At 43.4% G+C, this 9,097-nt stretch overlaps 1 non-coding gene across 1 annotated transcript; it reads right to left on the bottom strand.

Annotated features, from left to right (window-relative positions):
- Positions 1–6,644: 6,644 nt before the first annotated feature.
- On the bottom strand, positions 6,645–6,751 carry LOC112998914 (small nucleolar RNA R71). Its single transcript, XR_003264093.1, has one exon. It is a non-coding gene; the product is annotated as a small nucleolar RNA R71 (small nucleolar RNA).
- Between the last annotated feature and the right edge of the window lie 2,346 nt (positions 6,752–9,097).

Below are 9,097 nucleotides of genomic sequence, written 5' to 3'. Positions count from 1 at the left end.
CTACACATCGTAGGAGGGTCATGTCGTGGTTTCGTTTGTAAAGGATAGTACCACTTACAAAGAAACCAGTTGCCAATCTCCTCAACGTCCTTTTGTCATTGTCAAAAATCCCCGGTGGGTATTCTTTGTTCTCGACATACTGCTTGATGTCAAAATACCACGGTTTCCCATCCCGCTCTTCCTCTATTGCATAACAATATGTCGGCCTGCCTTGAGATTTGAATTCGATGTACGGCAGATCCCCGTGTGGGGCATGTTGAAACATGGATGCTAGGGTGGCTAGTGCATCAGCCATTTGATTCTCTTCCCGAGGTATGTGGTGGAAGGAAATATCATCAAATTACTTGGCTAACCTCAAGATGTGAGTTTGATAGGGTATCAACTTCGAATCCCTAGTTTCCCATTCTCCTTTCAACTGGCGTATGACCAAAGCTGAGTCTCCATACACCTTGAGTAGTTTTACATCAAAATCAATGGCCGCCTGAACCCCGAGGGCGCATGCTTCGTACTCGGCCATATTGTTGGTACAATCAAAACCTAGCCTAGCCGTGAAAGGAATACACTGATCATCCGGGGATACAAGGACTGCCCCTACTCCGTGGCCCAAAGCATTTGATGCCCCATCGAAGCAAACAATCCATTTGTCTAGGTCCTCATGCGTCCGCTTCTCTTCAAACAGGACCATGATATCTTCATCTGGGAACTCGGGGTGCATCGGCCGATAATCCTGGAGGGGTTGCTGGGCCAAATAATCCGCTAAGGCACTTCCCTTTACCGCCTTTTGGGTGACGTAAACGATATCGAATTCAGACAATAGTACCTGCCACCTGGCGATTCGTCCCGTGAGGGCCGGTTTTTCAAAGATGTATTTTACGGGATCCATTTTGGAAATAAGCCACGTGGTATGGCTGAGCATGTACTGCCTGAGCCGATGTGATGCCCATACCAGAGCACAACATGTCCTTTCCAACATTGAGTAATTCATCTCACATGCGGTAAACTTCTTGCTCAGATAGTAGATGGCTTGCTCCTTTTTTCCAGAATCATCATGTTGACCCAACACACACCCCATAGACTCGTCCAAAACGGTCATGTACATGAAAAGAGGTCTTACTGATACGGGTGGCATGAGCACCAGGGGATTTGCGAGACTCTATTTGATCTTTTCGAAGGCCTCTTGGCAGTCACCGTTCCACAGGACCGCCTGGTTCTTACGTAACAGCTTAAAAATGGGTTCACAGGTAGGGGTGAGTTGCGAGATAAATCTTGCGATATAATTCAACCTGCCCAAAAATCCCCGGACCTGCTTCTCGGTGCGTGGTTCCGACATTTCAAGGATAGCCTTCACTTTCTCGGGATCTATCTCTATCCCTTTCTGACTTACGATAAATCCTAGCAGCTTCCCTGACTTCACCCCAAAGGTGCACTTGGTTGGGTTCAGTTTTAATTGGTATTTCCGCAACCTTCCAAACAGCTTACGCAGATTGACAAGGTGTTTGTCCTCAGTCCGAGACTTGGCAATCATGTCATCTACGTAGACCTCTATTTCCTTATGCATCATGTCATGGAACAACGCCACCATGGCACGTTGATAGGTTGCCCCAGCGTTTTTCAACCCGAAGGCCATCACTTTATAGCAGAATGTCCCCCATAGGGTGACGAAAGTGGTCTTCTCTACATCTTCGGGTGCCATCTTTATTTGATTATACCCCGAGAAACCATCCATAAATGAGAAAAGGGTGAATTTGGCTATATTATCTACCAATATGTCAATGTGTGGGAGAGGAAAATTGTCTTTTGGACTAGCCCGGTTCAAGTCCTGGTAGTCTACACACATTCGAACCTTGCCATCCTTTTTCAGGACTGGGACAATGTTGGCCACCCACTCCGGGTACCGCGCCACAACTAAGAAACCTGCATCAAACTGCTTCCTTACTTCTTCTTTAATTTTTAAGGACATCTCGGGTTTCATTCTTCGTAACTTTTGCTTAACCGGGGAAGATCCAGGATTCAACGGCAACTTATGTTGCACAATGTCGGAATCCAGACCGGGCATGTCTTGATACGACCACGCAAAGACATCTTGATACTCTTCAAGAAGGATTATCAAGCCTTGGCGGATAGGCACGGTCATACCGGTTCCTACCTTTACCTCTTTCTTTTCCTCTGGGGTCCCCAAGTTTACCAATTTGGTTTCTTCTTAGTGAGGCTTCATTTCACGTTCTTCCTGAGCGACCAACCTCTCCAACTCTGGTGACAGGACTTCCTCTTCCTCTTCCTCGTTTATCGTTTGGCTTATATCTCGATCGAAATCGATTGTCAAACCCTCGTTGTTAGGATCCTCAATGAATCGACCCTCATATCTATACCAAACAAGGCAAAAGAAACAAAAACATGCAAAATGATATGAGAAAGGGTGGTACTGCAAGAACAGATGAAACAAGATCTCTTTGTTTATTTAATAAGGTAGGTTTCACAAAACAAAAGAGAAAGGAAATCTGTAGGCTCTAATTACATTGAATCAGCGGTATAGACTTCTGACTGGCTTATCACACGCCAGTTCCCCACTTGGGAATTGGGGTGGCATGGTTGCACAAAACTTGGTGGGTCTTGAGGGAACTCCTCTTCTATTGCAGCCACCTCCTCCTCGGACACCATTCCAGCGCTGGTGAAACACTGGCTAATACGGCCGGGCCATACCCTATCCGCCCGAAATCTTGACGGCACGTTCCTCCTCCCCAGCCTCCCGGGTTCGTACCCTAATCCATATTTGTATGGATTTCCCTTGATATCGACCACGTCGGCATTCCCGAGGCAGTCTTTGCCTAGACCCAATCCAGGCTCAAATCCATTCCTGAGCATAACACGCGCCACCATTATGGCCGCGTTGGAGAGAGAAGGTAGCGACGGACTTGGTTCCACCGAGGCGCAGCTCACCACCTCAAAGGATTGGAAAGCCGTTTCCAATGATTCTTCCGCCATTTCTACGTATGGTGCGAAGGAAGGGTAGCTCACTAACATGTCCTCTTCACCCGACACTATCACTAAAAGTCCACCCACTGCGAACTTCAATTTCTGGTGAAGCGTTGAAGGGACCACTCCCAGGGCATGAATCCACGGTCTTCCCAAGAGGCAGCTATAGGCAGGATTTATATCCATTACTTGAAACACCACATTGCAAGTGTGGGGGCCTATCTGAATGGGAATGTCGATTTCCCCCATTACTTCCCGCCAAGTACCATCAAAGGCCTGCACCACCATCGAGCTCGATTTTAAACGTGACGCACTAAAAGGAAGTTTTTCCAAAGTGGTCTTCGGCATTACATTTAAACTCGATCCGTTGTCGATAAGTACCTTTGCGACAACGTGGTCCATACATCTCACCGACACATGTAGAGCCTTGTTGTGTCCTCTCCCCTCAACGGGAATCTCTTCTTCCGCAAACGCGATGTAGTTGTTGGTGGTTATATGATTAACGATGCCTTCGAAACCCTCCACCGAGATATCATGTGCTACATGGGCATCGTTAAGAACCTTCATCAACAACGCACGATGAGGCTCGGAGTTTATCAGTAGTTCAAGCAAGGAGATCCTTGCTGGAGTTTTATTTAGTTGCTCGACCACCTTAAACTCGCTTTGTTGGATGAGGCGGAGGAACTCATGGGCCTCTTCCAAAGTCACTGTTTTTCCTTGAAGTCCCTCTTTCTTTTCGGCTTCTCTTGCCACGGGAGGATCTACTTCTTTCGAGGGGGTGGCTATATCTATGGGCTCTTGGACCATGGGCGCCTTCCCTTTAGAGGGCAATTCCGCCGGGTGAGGGGAAGCGAACACCCGACCACTGCGGGTTACGCCATTGAGGCCGGTGATGTTGGTTACCTTAGCTGATAGGGAGTCAACTTTGGTTGCAACTCTTTCGCTGGACGCGGGAGGGGTATACTTCCACGGAACGGCCTTATCACTTTGATATGCAAATGGCGTTGGCTTGGGCGCCGCCTGCGGGTATATGGGTGATGTGCCATCATTTTCTTCTATTTTCTAAACCCTTTTTGCACCATTTTAATTATTGATTGGTCTTAATTGTCAATTAATTAGGCAGTTTTATTATTTGGGCTCATTTAGCTAATTTGATGTTTTTAATCTAATTTCAGGAATTAATGAAACATTGGGCTTAATTCGGATTTTGGTTGTGGACTTGAAGAAGGCAAATAAAGCAGCGCTTACCTTAGTTAATTTCTAATTAGGAAATTTCGCAATTTTATTTTATGTTGTTCAGTGTTTATTTCGTTTTGGGCCAGAGTATTGTAATAGGGCCCAGTGACTTTGAGTGACTCTTTTTAAATAGCTGCCTTGGGATTCGTGCAGGGCATTCTATTCTGCTATGCTATTTTCATTATTCAGAGCTTTGGTTTTAGGTTTTCACGTTTTTCTGTTCCCTTGTTACAGTTTTCGTTCTTAATGCAAATTTCCGTTTTCTGCTTCTAATTACGAGTTCATTCTTGCTTCTTCTTCTACGTTCATTTACGTTTCTGTTCATTTACGTTTTTGTTCATTTACGTTCTTGTTCATTTACGTTTCTGCTTCATGTTTCATTTGCGTTTTCTGTTTGAATCCATGGAAGGCTAGATTTTTTGGTGTTGTTTCCTTTTGAGGACGAAGCCCAACTCTCTTTGAGGTTTCGTTTGTAATGTGGTTTCCTGGCAGTTTTCCCTTCACCAGTTATCCCAATTTCGTGAATATTAATCAGTGCACGCTTCGTGTTCGATTAATTGCCTCTGAGCCTAACTTGCGTTCATGCTTAATGGACGAAGGGCTAACTGGTGTATGTGGTGCCTAATCACGTATTGAAAACCCTAAGTTGATTTTCGCTTAGTAAATTGAAATAGGGTTGGATTAAGTGGTTGACTGTTAGGGACGAATTCTCCATAACCCAGGATAAGAGAGTGGCTTCTGAATCAGAGGAAACAACCCGTTTTTAATATTAGTAGTTTCGTATTCCATTTTATTTGTTCTGCTCTTTAATTACCAAACAACCAAACCCCCCCCCCCCCCCATCGTTACTGTTATTGCAAGTATATTATGAACATTTTGCTTGTCACTGCTCGTTGGGAAACGACCTAGGATCACTTCCTAGTTACTGCATTTTCATGTTTATTTGATTCGGGTACGGCCTCGATCAAATTTGGCGCCGTTGCCGGGGAGCAGTGTCCAAAGGTTCATAATAGCTAGCTAGTGTTGTGTGTTTAATCCTTTCGTGTTTTATGTTTAATTGTTAGTATTGTGTTAGTATGTGTGTTAGTGTTGTTTAGTGTCCTGGTATTTTGTTTAATGTGTGTTCTGTTTCAGTTTTCCCATTAAGCGTTTCTCCTGTTTCAGTCTTGGGTGTTTTGCTGTGAAGATTGTGCTTGAAAACAGAGTAGTAGTAGAAATCAGCTTGCGGAAAAACAGAGTAGTAATAGAAATCAATTAGAGACGGATTTTAGCGACCACCCATGCTGAATTATTTGGGATTTTTTGTTTTAGTAGCTAGGGTTGTTATTTTTGGCTGAATTTTTTTGTGGTAACTTCTTTTAATCCATATTTTGTGGGAAAAATAGCTAGAGCCTTTAGTTTGGTCAGATTTGAAAGTTCCAAAAAACTAGCAAATTTTGTGTTTGTCAAAACTTCAAACGGCCATAACTTTTGCTCCGGTTATCAGAATCGCAATTATTATATATGCATTTGGGGTGGATAAAAATTTCCTACGCCATGGCAGCCCGCCATAGGCCGGCTGAGGTCTCCATCGTCCAAAAAAAGCGATTCTGTCAAAAGTTTTTTATTTTTCAAGTTTTATTCACTTATTTTTCTTAACCTACCAATTTTAGCTTTCATAGTTAGACTTTGAATTTTTGTCTGAAATTTTTTGTGCTATCTTCTCATCATTTTATAAGGTTGCTCACAAAATTTCAAGTCATTTGGATATCATTTGAGGGTAGCTGTAGTTCAAACCTACACCTTTATTTACATGACAAGGCAACTAGTTGTGTGCATGCTGAATGTAGTGTATGACTTGAGGCAATCCATCTGACTTACAACCCTTTGATCCTGAGATAGATAGGACATTTCATAGATTAGTTAGGCATCATTTTATACCTTTTGATCATTCTGAGCATTCCATAACTGGTGAATCTGTGCATTCTGTTATTGGTGATTTTGAACATCCTGATCTTGAGCATTATAATTTTGAGCATTCTGATTCTGAGCATTCTGATTTTGCACATTCTGAGAACATGGCACAACCTCCACCTCGTGAGAGGACTCTAAGGGAAATGGCTGCACCTGATTTCACTTATGAAAGCTTGTGCATCCAATACCCTGATGAGGATGTCCCATATGTTCTTAAAACTGGACTGATTCATTTGCTTCCAAAGTTTCATGGCCTTGCAGGTGAAGACCCGCACAAACATTTGAAAGAATTTCACATTGTCTACTCCACCATGAAACCCCCAGATGTCCAAGAGGATCACATATTTCTGAAGGCTTTTCCTCATTCATTAGAGGGAGTGGCAAAGGACTGGCTATATTACCTTGCTCCAAGGTCCATCACGAGCTGGGATGACCTTAAGAGAGTATTCTTAGAAAAAAATTTCCCTGCTTCCAGGACCACAGCCATCAGGAAGGATATCTCAGGTATTATACAACTCAGTGGAGAGAGCCTGTATGAGTACTGGGAGAGATTTAAGAAACTATGTGCCAGTTGCCCCCACCATCAGATTTCAGAACAGCTTCTTCTCCAATATTTTTATGAAGGACTCAGTAATATGGAGAGAAGTATGATAGATGCTGCCAGTGGTGGAGCCCTTGGAGACATGACTCCTGCTGAAGCCAGAAATTTAATTGAGAAGATGGCCTCCAACTCCCAGCAGTTTAGCACCAGAAATGATGCCATAGTCATTAGAGGAGTGCATGAGGTAGCTACAAACCCATTTGCATCATCTGAAACTAAGAAGCTTGAAGGCAAACTGGATGCGTTGGCCAACTTGGTAACCCAGCTGGCCTTGAATCAAAAATCTGTACCTGTCGCAAGGGTTTGTGGTTTGTGCTCCTCTGCTGACCACCATACAGACCTTTGCCCTTCCATGCAGCAACCTGGAGCAATTTAGCAGCCTGAAGCTTATGCTGCAAATATTTACAATAGACCTCCTCAACCTCAGCAGCAAAATCAACCACAGCAGAGCAATTATGACCTTTCTAGCAACAGATACTACCCTGGATGGAGGAATCACCCTAACCTCAGATGGTCCAGCCCTCAGCAACAACAACAGCAGCCTGCTCCTTCCTTCCAAAATGCTACTGGCCCAAGCAGACCATACATTCCTCCACCAATCCAACAACAGCCACAACCCCAGAAACAACCAACAGTTGAGGCCCCTCCACAACCTTCCCTCGAAGAACTTGTGAGGCAAATGACTATGCAGAACATGCAGTTTCAGCAAGAGACCAGAGCCTCCATTCAGAGCTTAACCAATCAGATGGGACAATTAGCTACCCAATTGAATCAACAACAGTCCCAGAATTCTGACAAGCTACCTTCTCAAGCTGTCCAAAATCCCAAAAATGTCAGTGCCATTTCATTGAGGTCGGGAAAGCAGTGTCAAGGACCTCAACCCGTAGCACCTTCCTCATCTGCAAATGAACCTGTCAAACTTCACTCTATTCCAGAAAAAGGTGATGACAAAAATCTACCTAACAATTTCTGTGCAGGTGAATCTTCTTCCACAGGTAATTCTGATTTGCAGAAGCAGCACATTCCCCCTCTTCCATTCCCTCCAAGAGCAGTTTCCAACAAAAAAATGGAAGAGGCAGAGAAAGAGATCTTGGAAACGTTTAGAAAAGTAGAGGTAAACATACCTCTGTTGGATGCAATAAAGCAAATTCCAAGATATGCAAAATTCTTGAAGGAGTTGTGCACTAATAAGCGGAAGCTTAAAGGAAGTGAACGAATTAGCATGGGCAGAAATGTCTCCGCATTGATTGGTAAATCTGTTCCTCAAATTCCTGAAAAATGCAATGATCCAGGTACATTCAGCATACCTTGTATTATAGGGAATAGTAAGTTTGACAATGCCATGCTAGATTTAGGAGCCTCTGTTAGTGTTATGCCTCTGTCAATTTTTAATTCTCTATCTCTAGGTCCCTTGCAGTCAACTGATGTGGTAATTCATTTAGCTAATAGAAGTGTTGCCTATCCTGTTGGTTTCATAGAAGATGTCTTAGTTAGAGTTGGTGAACTGATTTTCCCTGTTGATTTTTATATCTTGAATATGGAAGATGGATTTTCTCAAGGATCAGTTCCCATCATTCTAGGCAGACCCTTTATGAAAACTGCTAGAACTAAGATAGATGTTTATGCAGGCACACTGTCCATGGAGTTTGGTGATATAACTGTTCATTTTAATATTCTGGATGCTATGAAATACCCATCTGAAGATCTTTCTGTATTTCGTGCTGAAATAATTGACCATGTTGTTGATGAATACATGACTGATCTTTATTCTAATCTGCATGCCTCTCACTCTTCATGCATTGAGTCTGAAATTGTACTTGATCATATGTCTGAATTTGATGCTGAGAGTGAATCTGAAAGTGATATTGATTGCATGCCTGGTGGTGGTGTTTTACCTCTTGAGATTGATTTTATAGAGTCAGATAGGACTAACCATGTTTCAGGAAGTACACATACCTCTAACTTTCTTTATGAGGTAAAGGCTGAGAAACCATCTCCTTCTACCACTGTCCAGCCGACCACACCAGAATTGAAGCCTCTGCCATCAAATTTAAAATACGCTTACCTGGATGATAGCAAGAGTTTTCCAGTGATTATATCTGCCTCCCTTGCTGATGAGCAAGAGGAGAAGTTGTTATTAGTTCTCAAGAAGCATAAGAAGGCTATAGGCTGGACCCTGGCGGACATTCCTGGTATTAGCCCATCCACATGTATGCATCGAATAAATTTAGAGGATGGAGCTAAACCAGTAAGACAGCCACAGAGAAGACTCAACCCGGTGATTCTTGATGTAGTGAAGAAGGAGATAACCAAGCTTTTGCAAGCTGGAATCAT

The sequence above is a fragment of the Glycine max genome, chromosome 13 (assembly GCF_000004515.6).
Source record: "Glycine max cultivar Williams 82 chromosome 13, Glycine_max_v4.0, whole genome shotgun sequence".
Taxonomy (NCBI): Eukaryota; Viridiplantae; Streptophyta; class Magnoliopsida; order Fabales; family Fabaceae; genus Glycine; species Glycine max.
The sequence above is the reverse complement of the archived record's forward strand: the minus strand, read 5'-3'. Positions and strand labels throughout refer to the sequence as shown.